The 8,800-nt window shown below is 47.7% G+C and overlaps 1 protein-coding gene across 2 annotated transcripts in view; it reads left to right on the top strand.

Annotated features, from left to right (window-relative positions):
* The first annotated feature begins 660 nt into the window (after window positions 1–660).
* The window catches only part of AKT3 (AKT serine/threonine kinase 3), a 258,135-nt gene continuing 249,995 nt past the window's right edge, over window positions 661–8,800 (top strand). The window contains exon 1 of one of the 2 annotated variants that reach the window (XM_075924864.2): window positions 661–1,052. The gene's annotated coding sequence lies outside the window, so the exon portion shown is untranslated. The remainder of the gene's footprint in view (window positions 1,053–8,800) is intronic. The other variant, XM_075924865.2, reaches the window with a different exon arrangement.

Below are 8,800 nucleotides of genomic sequence, written 5' to 3'. Positions count from 1 at the left end.
ATTTGCAGATTTTATTTTGTATAAAAAGGGGGTTAACCATAAAATGTTGTGCTAGCTGCAGGGGGACTGTTATCCTGGCATAGGGTGTGTTGGTTGGTACAAATATCTAAAGATCGTGATGTCCTACAGGCAAGGAAACGTTCCTCACCAGCTGGATAACCTCGGTCACCCATGCCTTCACGCTGCCTGATTGAAAACTTCATCAAAGTGGGTTTTACCCAGGAAAGCTTATGCCCTAATAAAGCTGTTCCTCTCTAAGGTGCCACAAGACGTCTAGTTGTTTTGGCAGATACAGACCAACACAGCTACCTCTCTGAGACTTGAAACCTCCATGAACCTCTTCCTGCTCCAGAACCCTTCCCTTGTGATGAGTCCCCAGGCCAGATCCACCCATCTTCCCTCTGCCTGCCTCTCCCCTTCCCCTCCTGCCTGGCTCCGTTGCTCTCCTCCTCCCCAACCCTCTGGCTCTTCCTTCCCCTCAGTCTCCCCAGGCAGACAAGCTGTCTATCAGGCCGGGTCGGTCGGTCGGTCTGTCTCACCTCATTCCTCCCCCTCCCCCCCCCCCGCTCTGTCTGGTTCCCCCTCCTCCTCCTGCCCGCTCTGTCTGGCAGCCCCCCCAGTGCAGCGCTTCTCGCGAGAGCTGGGGGATGCCGCCGCCGCCGCCGCCGCCGCGGAGGGGGAGACACTCGGGGGGAGCCGCCAGTGACGTCGGGAGTTTTCCCGAAAGTCAGTAACGAGCCCGGCGGAGGCGGCGGGCGGAGCCGAGCGCGGGGGGCCCGGGCGGCTCCGGGGCGAGCGAGGCAGAGCGCGGAGCCGCCGCCGCCCTGACCCCGCGGATGCTGCGGCCGCGCTGCCCGGCCGGGCGCCTCCCTGTGTAGCGGGGACGCTCGCTCCATGTAGCCGCCGCCGCCGCCGCCGCCTCCGCGCGCTGGGACCGCCGGAGCCGCCCCCTCCCCCCGCGGAGACACCGGCCGCCAGGGAGCGAGCCCGGCGGGGGGGCACCGGGGAGGCGGAGCGGGGACCCCTCCGCCCCGCGCGCGCCGCCGTCGCAGGTAACCGCCGGGGCTGGGCGGCGGGGGCAGGCGGGGAGGGGGCGCCTGTGGCCTAGCCAGACCGTCTGTGTCTGGGGGAGGAGGCTGCGTTGGCGCCCGGCTCCTCCCCCTCGGCCCCAGACACCCCCGAGACACCCCGCGGCGCCGGGGGCGGGGGGGCTCCGACTGGCCGCCGCCCTCCTCCCCTCCCCTCCGCCGGGCGGGGGCGGCCTGTCCCCCGGGTACCGCAGGTTACTGCATCGCTAAGGTGATGATGATGGGGCGGGGAGAGAGTGCCCGGGGCGGCAAAGGCGGCTAGTTCCCACGCAGAAACCCCTCCCACTACGACCCACCCCATCGCCTTCCTTGGTCCTCTCCCCCCCCCCCAGCCCCCGCCTGGCGATGGATCTGAGGTAAATGTAACGTAGAGAGAGGTCTGTGTTGTTCGTAGTAAAATTTTTATCAGCTGGGAAGTTGCGCGTGTGCTAAGAATAGAAATGTGGAAGGGTGGTCTGTGCGTGTGGCATTGCATTGCTCGAGTGGTGCTGCTACTGCTGCTGCTGGCGGCTCTGGCAAGCAAGTAAACAAACCAACCTCCTCCTGCGCATCAGTCCTGCTGGATCAGCCATTATGGTGGCTGCCTTGCACATCCAAAAGTTAATGTTGAAGTGACTGCTATTAGTTAATTGTTGGTGCATTGCTCTCGGTTGTGGTTTCCAGGATTTGCATAGAATTATAGGCAGCATAGTTGAAGAAAAAGGTCTGACCTAGTAAGGTGGGGGTATACTGTCTGCAGGGTTAGTTACTAGCTTCTGTAAGCAAAGTGTAATTTTATTCTGACAGTACAAACTGCAGTGTGTGTGTGTGTGTGTGTATGTGTGTGAGCGCCTATAGGTATATGGTACTTAGGTTAGTTGCAGGTTAATTACTTTTGAATGAAAGTTTTTGAATCATTTGAAGTATAATTTAGATTACACTGTTATGAAGTAACTAGTGTTGACAGGAGGCTTATAGAGAGTTTAATTGCTACATGTGAATTTTTAATTCTCAATTTACTTATGGGCAATAAACAGACATTTTTGCATCACTTTTAACAGTTTTTTTTTCTTCCTCATACCTTAATTAAAATGAGTGGTTTTAAAACAGGAGTTTTGTTATCTTAAAATTAGAACTGAACACTAAATGGATGATAAATGTTAACACTTGTGGATATTGTAACATTACTAAATATAATTACCAATTGAGTGGCTATTTTAATTTATTCTGTAAAAATAAATCTTTAAGATCTACTTTAGAGTAAATATCTCTGTCATCAGAAGTTTGTCAAAATTAGGATGTAAATATTTGATAAACTATTAGTATCACTGTATTAATACTTCTGGGAGCTTATAGCCATTCTGCAGGTACTTGATTCTGACTTGCTGTAACTTCGTTCATAGGGATACTTGAATGAAGCAGCTATAATTGTTGCTCATTTTGAGTATAGTAAAAAAACTTACCTGCCAACAATCAAGTAGCCCAAAAATGAACAAAGTGCTTTGCTTTTTGTTTTTAGACTTTTGTGTCGCTCCACATGCTTAATACAGTTTAGGGCAGTCAGGATTGAAGAAAGTGTGCATACAAAAGAAGAAAGTTCCTTTTGATTTTTGAAAGTTTATTCATTAAGGTTATTCTGTTTGAAGGTCTATTTGTCTTTCTGCTGGAAATTTTAAATTGACCCCAATATCTTTAATTGGATTGGGGTGTTAATTATAGTATGTGTATGTGTTCTAGTTGGATGAGGCAAACATGGAAATTCAAATGAAAGATTCAAAGAAAAACCTCACAGAACTAGATGGTTTTTTTTGTGAGGTGTGTATGTGTATTTTGTTAGTCCAAATTCTCTAATATAAATTTATGACACATTTCCAAATTTTTCATATATTATACTTATAGTCATATTTTTGTTGTAGGTGACTTCTTCCCTGATTTATCTGTTTGTTATAACTATTAATGTTAACTTGAGTAGATTCTACTAACTTTTATATGTCTGCATGGAAAGTTTATGTATCAGTGTTTTAGTATATAATTTTATTTGACACAAAACCAAATTAAAAATAATTCATTTTTTTGAGGTTGTTACATTTTGTCTATGGGAAGCTGATAGTGTCAGCACCTCAAGATTTTGATTTGTTGGGGTTTTTTTGAGCTGGAACAATGATAGAAAACTAATTCCTCCTAGGAAAGTTATATTGCTTTTGTAACCGAAACAAACTTTATTATCTAAGGGTATTTTATTAGATGAACATGAAAACTTGTCTAGAGTTGAACTGTTTATAAAATAAGCTTCTGTGAGCAGGTAGTTATCAGACACTGTATATTGATTTATGAAAGACGTTTCAAACTACATGCTTCTGTAGTTGTTAGTCTTCAAACAAAATAAAACACGCTCCCCACCCAGATAAATAGTTCCCTTAAAATGCCTGGAAAATGTCTATCAGGAAAACAGTTTACAGAATCTTTGCTGATTTTCTGGGTGCAAGTCTTAATGGGTAAATAGCTAATAATTCTCCTGTTTCCAATACACTTTATAAATAGTTTTAAAAAACTTGTTAAAATATAGATTCTTGTTTAGAAGATAGTTATGATATCAGTACACTAATGCAGTGTTTCCTGTTAAAATTACTTGGAAACACTATTTACTTTGTGCCATGATTACCATAAAGAAAATATTGGTTGCTGTAATCCAGTTAAACTGTTCCCACCCATGATAGAAATCCAAAAGTGCACAGCTGAAATAGTTCTGTTTTGAAATGTAGAAGAGATCTAACATCTTTTACAATCATCCAAGGCTTCAACATGCTTTCTAAAAACTACTGCTAAACTTAAAACCAAAACAAAGCAACTCACAAAAAACACAGGACAATGGAAACATCCTGTAACTGTGTTGGGAGAGAACTGTGTTGTAACTAAATCTTAAAACTTGTTTCCATTTCTAGAATAATTTCTAAACTATCTGATATTCTGTTAAAGTGTAATTAATGACACTTGCACTTTTGAGGGTGTTAGTGTAAGCATGTCAGTATATACTAAATGTAACTATGCTAAAGATTGGTTTTTCCTCAGACTACATGTAACATGCTATATAAAACAATTGATTTCTTCTACCACAACAATGCCTCCTTCAAAAAGCCTAAACTTGTAAAGTGACATAATAGAACATGTAGATTAATAGGATAACCGAGGTGGTTTAAATATTGAAATTTCCATATGAAAAATCTCCTCATGAAACAAACATACATTGTTTGAGATATTCCATTAGGTTTTATTTAGAAACATTCCTGGCTTAATTTTGTATACTGTTTACAGTTCTTTTAAAATATTTGGATTACTTTTGTGTCATCACTGGAGAATTGTTTTCATTCAAATAGAATATACATTTCAAATATGCAAATAAGGAGATTTATGTTCAGCTAAACTTGCTAATTATGCAGTGAGTTTAAAACAAAGCTTTTGTCTCAACTAACACATTTCCCCTTTGATCTGTACTAAATACATTAACAGCACCACAAGTTTTCATTGGTATATTTTTGATGTCAGTTACTTTTGTAATTGATTGATTGGGCTAGTTTGACTGCATTGAAAGTAATGGGAATAAATAAAGCTAGGTGATAGGGGAAGTTTTAGTTGTCTAAATCCAGTAGAGTCAGGAAAACAGAACTGCTGGCAAAATATTATAAATGTTAAAATCACCTTTTGAAAGTGCTGTCTTATTGCATTCTGTGGAACTGTTTTAAGGAGATGATTAAATAACTCCATTTATTCTGAAAAGAAAATGTATGAGAGTAGTTTATGCTTGACCAAGCACTAAATATATATATATATCAAGAAAGAAAACAAAAATATTACATAATTATGACAGTATACAGACTCAGCATGAGCATGACAGCCTGGTTTCATGGATCTCAACTAGTATTTCAATATTTTTGCTGTAGTTGAAGTTTTGAGGGTATGGAATGGATTTCAAGCAGGTTCTGTTGAGCATACTCATCAGTTCCTATACAGGCAGTCCCCGACTTACGCGGATCCGACTTATGTCGGATCCGCAGATACGAACGGGGCTGCCCCAGAGTACACGGACTGCGGAACCTCGCGGTCCTGCCGCCCGTGTACTCTGGGGCTTTCCTGCGTTTCCCTGGTCTGCAGACCAGGAAGACGCAGAGCAAAGCCGCGGAGGGGCTCGGGCAGCCCAGGGGCGCCTGGGCTGCCTGAGGCCCCCGACCCGCCCCCCCCCCCCCGCGGCTTTGCAAAGCCGCGGGGAAGCCGGCAGCGGAGCAGTCCAGGCGCGCCTGGGCTGCCTCGCTGCCCGAGCCCCCGCGGCTTTGCAAAGCTGCGGGGGGGCTCGGGCAGCGAGGCAGCCCAGGCGCGTCTGGACTGCTCCGCTGCCGGCTTCCCCGTGGCTTTGCAAAGCCGAGGGGGGGGCTCGGGCAGCGGGGCACCCCAGGCGCGCCTGGGTTACTCCGCTGCCGGCTTCCCCGTGGCTTTGCAAAGCCGCGGAGGAAGCCGGCAGCGGGACAGCCCAGACGCCCCGCGGCTGTCCCGCTGCCGGCGTCCTCAGAGGCTTTGCTCCCCGTCTCCCTGGTCTGCTGGTCTCCAGCAGACCAGGGAGACTGGGAGCAAAGCCGCGGAGGACCCAGGCGGCGGGACCGCGGTGCGTCTCGGTCTGCCGCCCGTGTCTTCCTGGTCTGCTGGGGTGGGGGGGTGCGTAGCTAGTACGCCCCCCCCCCCCAGCAGACTAGGCTTTTCTCCGGACGCCTGTGGCAGAGCAGCTGGGGTGCTGCCGGTTGGTCCCGCAGCGCCGCTCTGGGCGCTACTGGTCCAACCCAGGAGCACCCCAGCTGCTCTGGTCCTGATTCAGCCGCTGCTGGTCAGTTTCAGCAGCGGCTGAATCAAGACGCCTGGGGCAGAGCAGATGGGGTGCTGCTGGGTTGGTCCAGTAGTGCCAAGGAGCGGCGTTACTGGAGCAACCCAGCAGCACCCCAGCTGCTCTGCCCCAGGCGTCCTGATTTAGCCACTGCTGAAACTGACCAGTGCTGACTACAGGAAGCCGAGGCAGAGTTACTCTTCCCCAGGCTTCCTGGAATCAGCTGCTGATCAGTTTCAGCAGCAACTGACTTGCGGACCCTTGGGGTTCTTAAAGTTGATTCTGTATGTAAGTCAGAACTGGCGATCAGTTTCAGCAGCGGCTGAATCTGGATGCCAGTTCCGACTTACATACAGATTCAACTTAAGAACAAACCTACAGTCCCTATCTTGTACGTAACCCGGGGACTGCCTGTAGTTGGTAAGTGCACCACAGAGTTGCGAAGTTAAAAATCTTAAAGAACAGGGATTGGATATTGCTAATCAGAAATTACAATAAGAAAAGAGTACACCAGTTTCAGCATCTAAGGCAGTGGTCTCCAATCTTTTAAGCCACAAGTTTACTTTTTCAGTTTAAGTGCAATGTAAGATCTATCTTAAACCCAAATATCCTTCCCCCACTTCCTTTCCGCCTCTTCTTTGAGTCCCTGCCTCTGCTCCTCCTCCTCTTCAGGTTTAGCTTTAGGCTTAGCCCAGGCTGAGAGATTGGAGAGTTTCAGGGTGCAAGCTCTGGGAAGGAGTTTGGGTGCAGGGGGACTCCTGTCTGGGGTACGAGATTGGGTGTAGGAAGAGGTTCAGGTCTGGCATAGGGGTTCAAGGAAGCAGGTTCTGGTCGGGCACTGTTTAACTGAGATGGCTTCTGGGTGGTGGAGCAGTGGGGTTAAGGCAGGCTTATTCCTCCTTCCCTGACCCTCCACAACTCCTGAAAGCAGCTGGCATGTACAGCAATGACTCCATGGCACCATGCACTGCCCCTCATCTACAAGCACTGAGCCTACAGCTTAAACTGGCCATAGTTTCCCATCACTGATCAATGGGAGCTGCAGGAGTGGTGTCTGCAGGCAAGGAAAGCATGTGGAGACTCCTTGCTCTGCCCTTCTCAGGGGCTGCAGGCACATATCGGCCACTTCCAGGAACAGCAATTACTCTAGGGATAATCACGCCAGTAATGATGTGTTAGGCATTTTAGAACTCACTCCTCAAATAATTAAATTTAAGCATAAGAAAGAAATGAAAATTATGCAATGCACAGACCAGTCAAAAGCCTAAAATAACACACTTTGCAAGCAGTAAAAGAAGTTACAACAACTCATGTATGTGTTGGGGGTTGGGAGATGAGAGTGAAGGACAGTGTATGTTTGTGAGAGTGTCAGAGACACACACACTATGTGAGAGTGACAGAAAATTGCCAAGCTCCCTCCACCTTCTTTAACTGTAGAGATAGGGTACAGGAGTGGGGAGGAAGAAGGACACTCTGACATCAGAGACCTCCCTTTTCTGTCTCTCACCCCTGCACAACAAGCAGGAGGCTTCCATGGGGTAGCTCAAGACAGAGGGCTGGAACAGCATGACAGTGGGTGGAGGAACAACTGAAGTGCCAGTGCTTGAGAGTTTCCTGGACAAACCAATCAGTATCACCTGTCAGAGGCTCCAAGATCTCCCAGTAGATCCCGATCTACTGGTTGGTAACCACTGATCTAAGGTATTCAAAGTTAGTGTAGGCTAGGGATGTTGGTGTATAGTCGTTTAAATGATTTATGGATAAGCCTGGGTTTATCGGTTAATCCAAACGACTACACCCACCCTTGCTGCTCCTGATATAGAGGCATCAAGGGGGAAGGTGGAAGCCAGTGCTGCTTCTTGTAGACTCGCCTGCTCCTCCCTCTGCTTGTTCCTACAGAGGCAGCAGCATGGCAGGCATGCGGGAGCTGGTGCTTGGGGGGGGGGGGGGGGACAGGTATCTACCTTAAAAGCAGGCTTCCCTGTAGCACCAAATCCCATGGAGCCACCTATCGTCCGCCCCCCCCCCCCCCACTGCTGCCTCTGATAAAGAGGCAGCAAGGTGGGAGGGGCAGTCAGGAGCTGGTTCGCTCAGGAAGCTGGCTTCCAAGCTGGCTCCCTGCAGGTATCGGCTCCCACAGAGGTGCGTGACCTGTATTAGAGGCAGCAGCATGGGGCGGGGGGAGAAGGTGAGATGCTGGAGTGGTCTCTGTCCATGGGAAGTTTGGGCCTCCCATGGACAGAGGCTGTTGCCACTGAGAGGCAGCAGCGTGGGGTGGGAGCCAGTCTGCACAGGGAGCTGATTTTTAAACTGGCTCCCCTTGCAGACTGGCTCAGCTTGCCCCCAGAGGCAGCAGTGCAGGGTGTCAGGTGGAGCTGGTTTAAAAATTGGCTCCCCACACAGACTAGCTCTCACCTGCCATCCAGCACTGCTGCCTCTGAGAAGGAGCAGCAGCCCCTGTCCGCAGGGGGCTCAAACTCCCCATGGACAGAGGCTGCTCTGAATTCCTTCCTGCCTGCCTCCTCCCTCCCCTTTGCTGCTGTCTCTGGTGCTTGTTTTAGAGACTTCCAAGTGATTGTTGTATACTAATATAAAGTATCATTGTACCATATCAAAATCAATTAATAAATGCAGCTTTGAGAATGCAGAATGTAATCTGTTGGTGAAAGTTTTATTGAACTTCTTGGTCCAAAATAAAGTATTTTGAAAGCATATTAAATTTGATTTGAGTATTTTCTTGTATTTAATTTAAATAAAATCCAAGGGTCTGTGAAACATTATTTTTTAATATATATAACAGCAACAGGTTAATAGGTGCTTTATGCCTGGCTAGATAATCAGATTCCAGAAAAGTTTGTAATGGGAA

Source organism: Pelodiscus sinensis, chromosome 3 (genome assembly GCF_052426305.1).
Source record: "Pelodiscus sinensis isolate ZL-2025 chromosome 3, ASM5242630v1, whole genome shotgun sequence".
Classification (NCBI taxonomy): domain Eukaryota; kingdom Metazoa; phylum Chordata; order Testudines; family Trionychidae; genus Pelodiscus; species Pelodiscus sinensis.
Note: the sequence above shows the minus strand (reverse complement) of the source record. Positions and strands in the feature narration are given on the sequence as shown.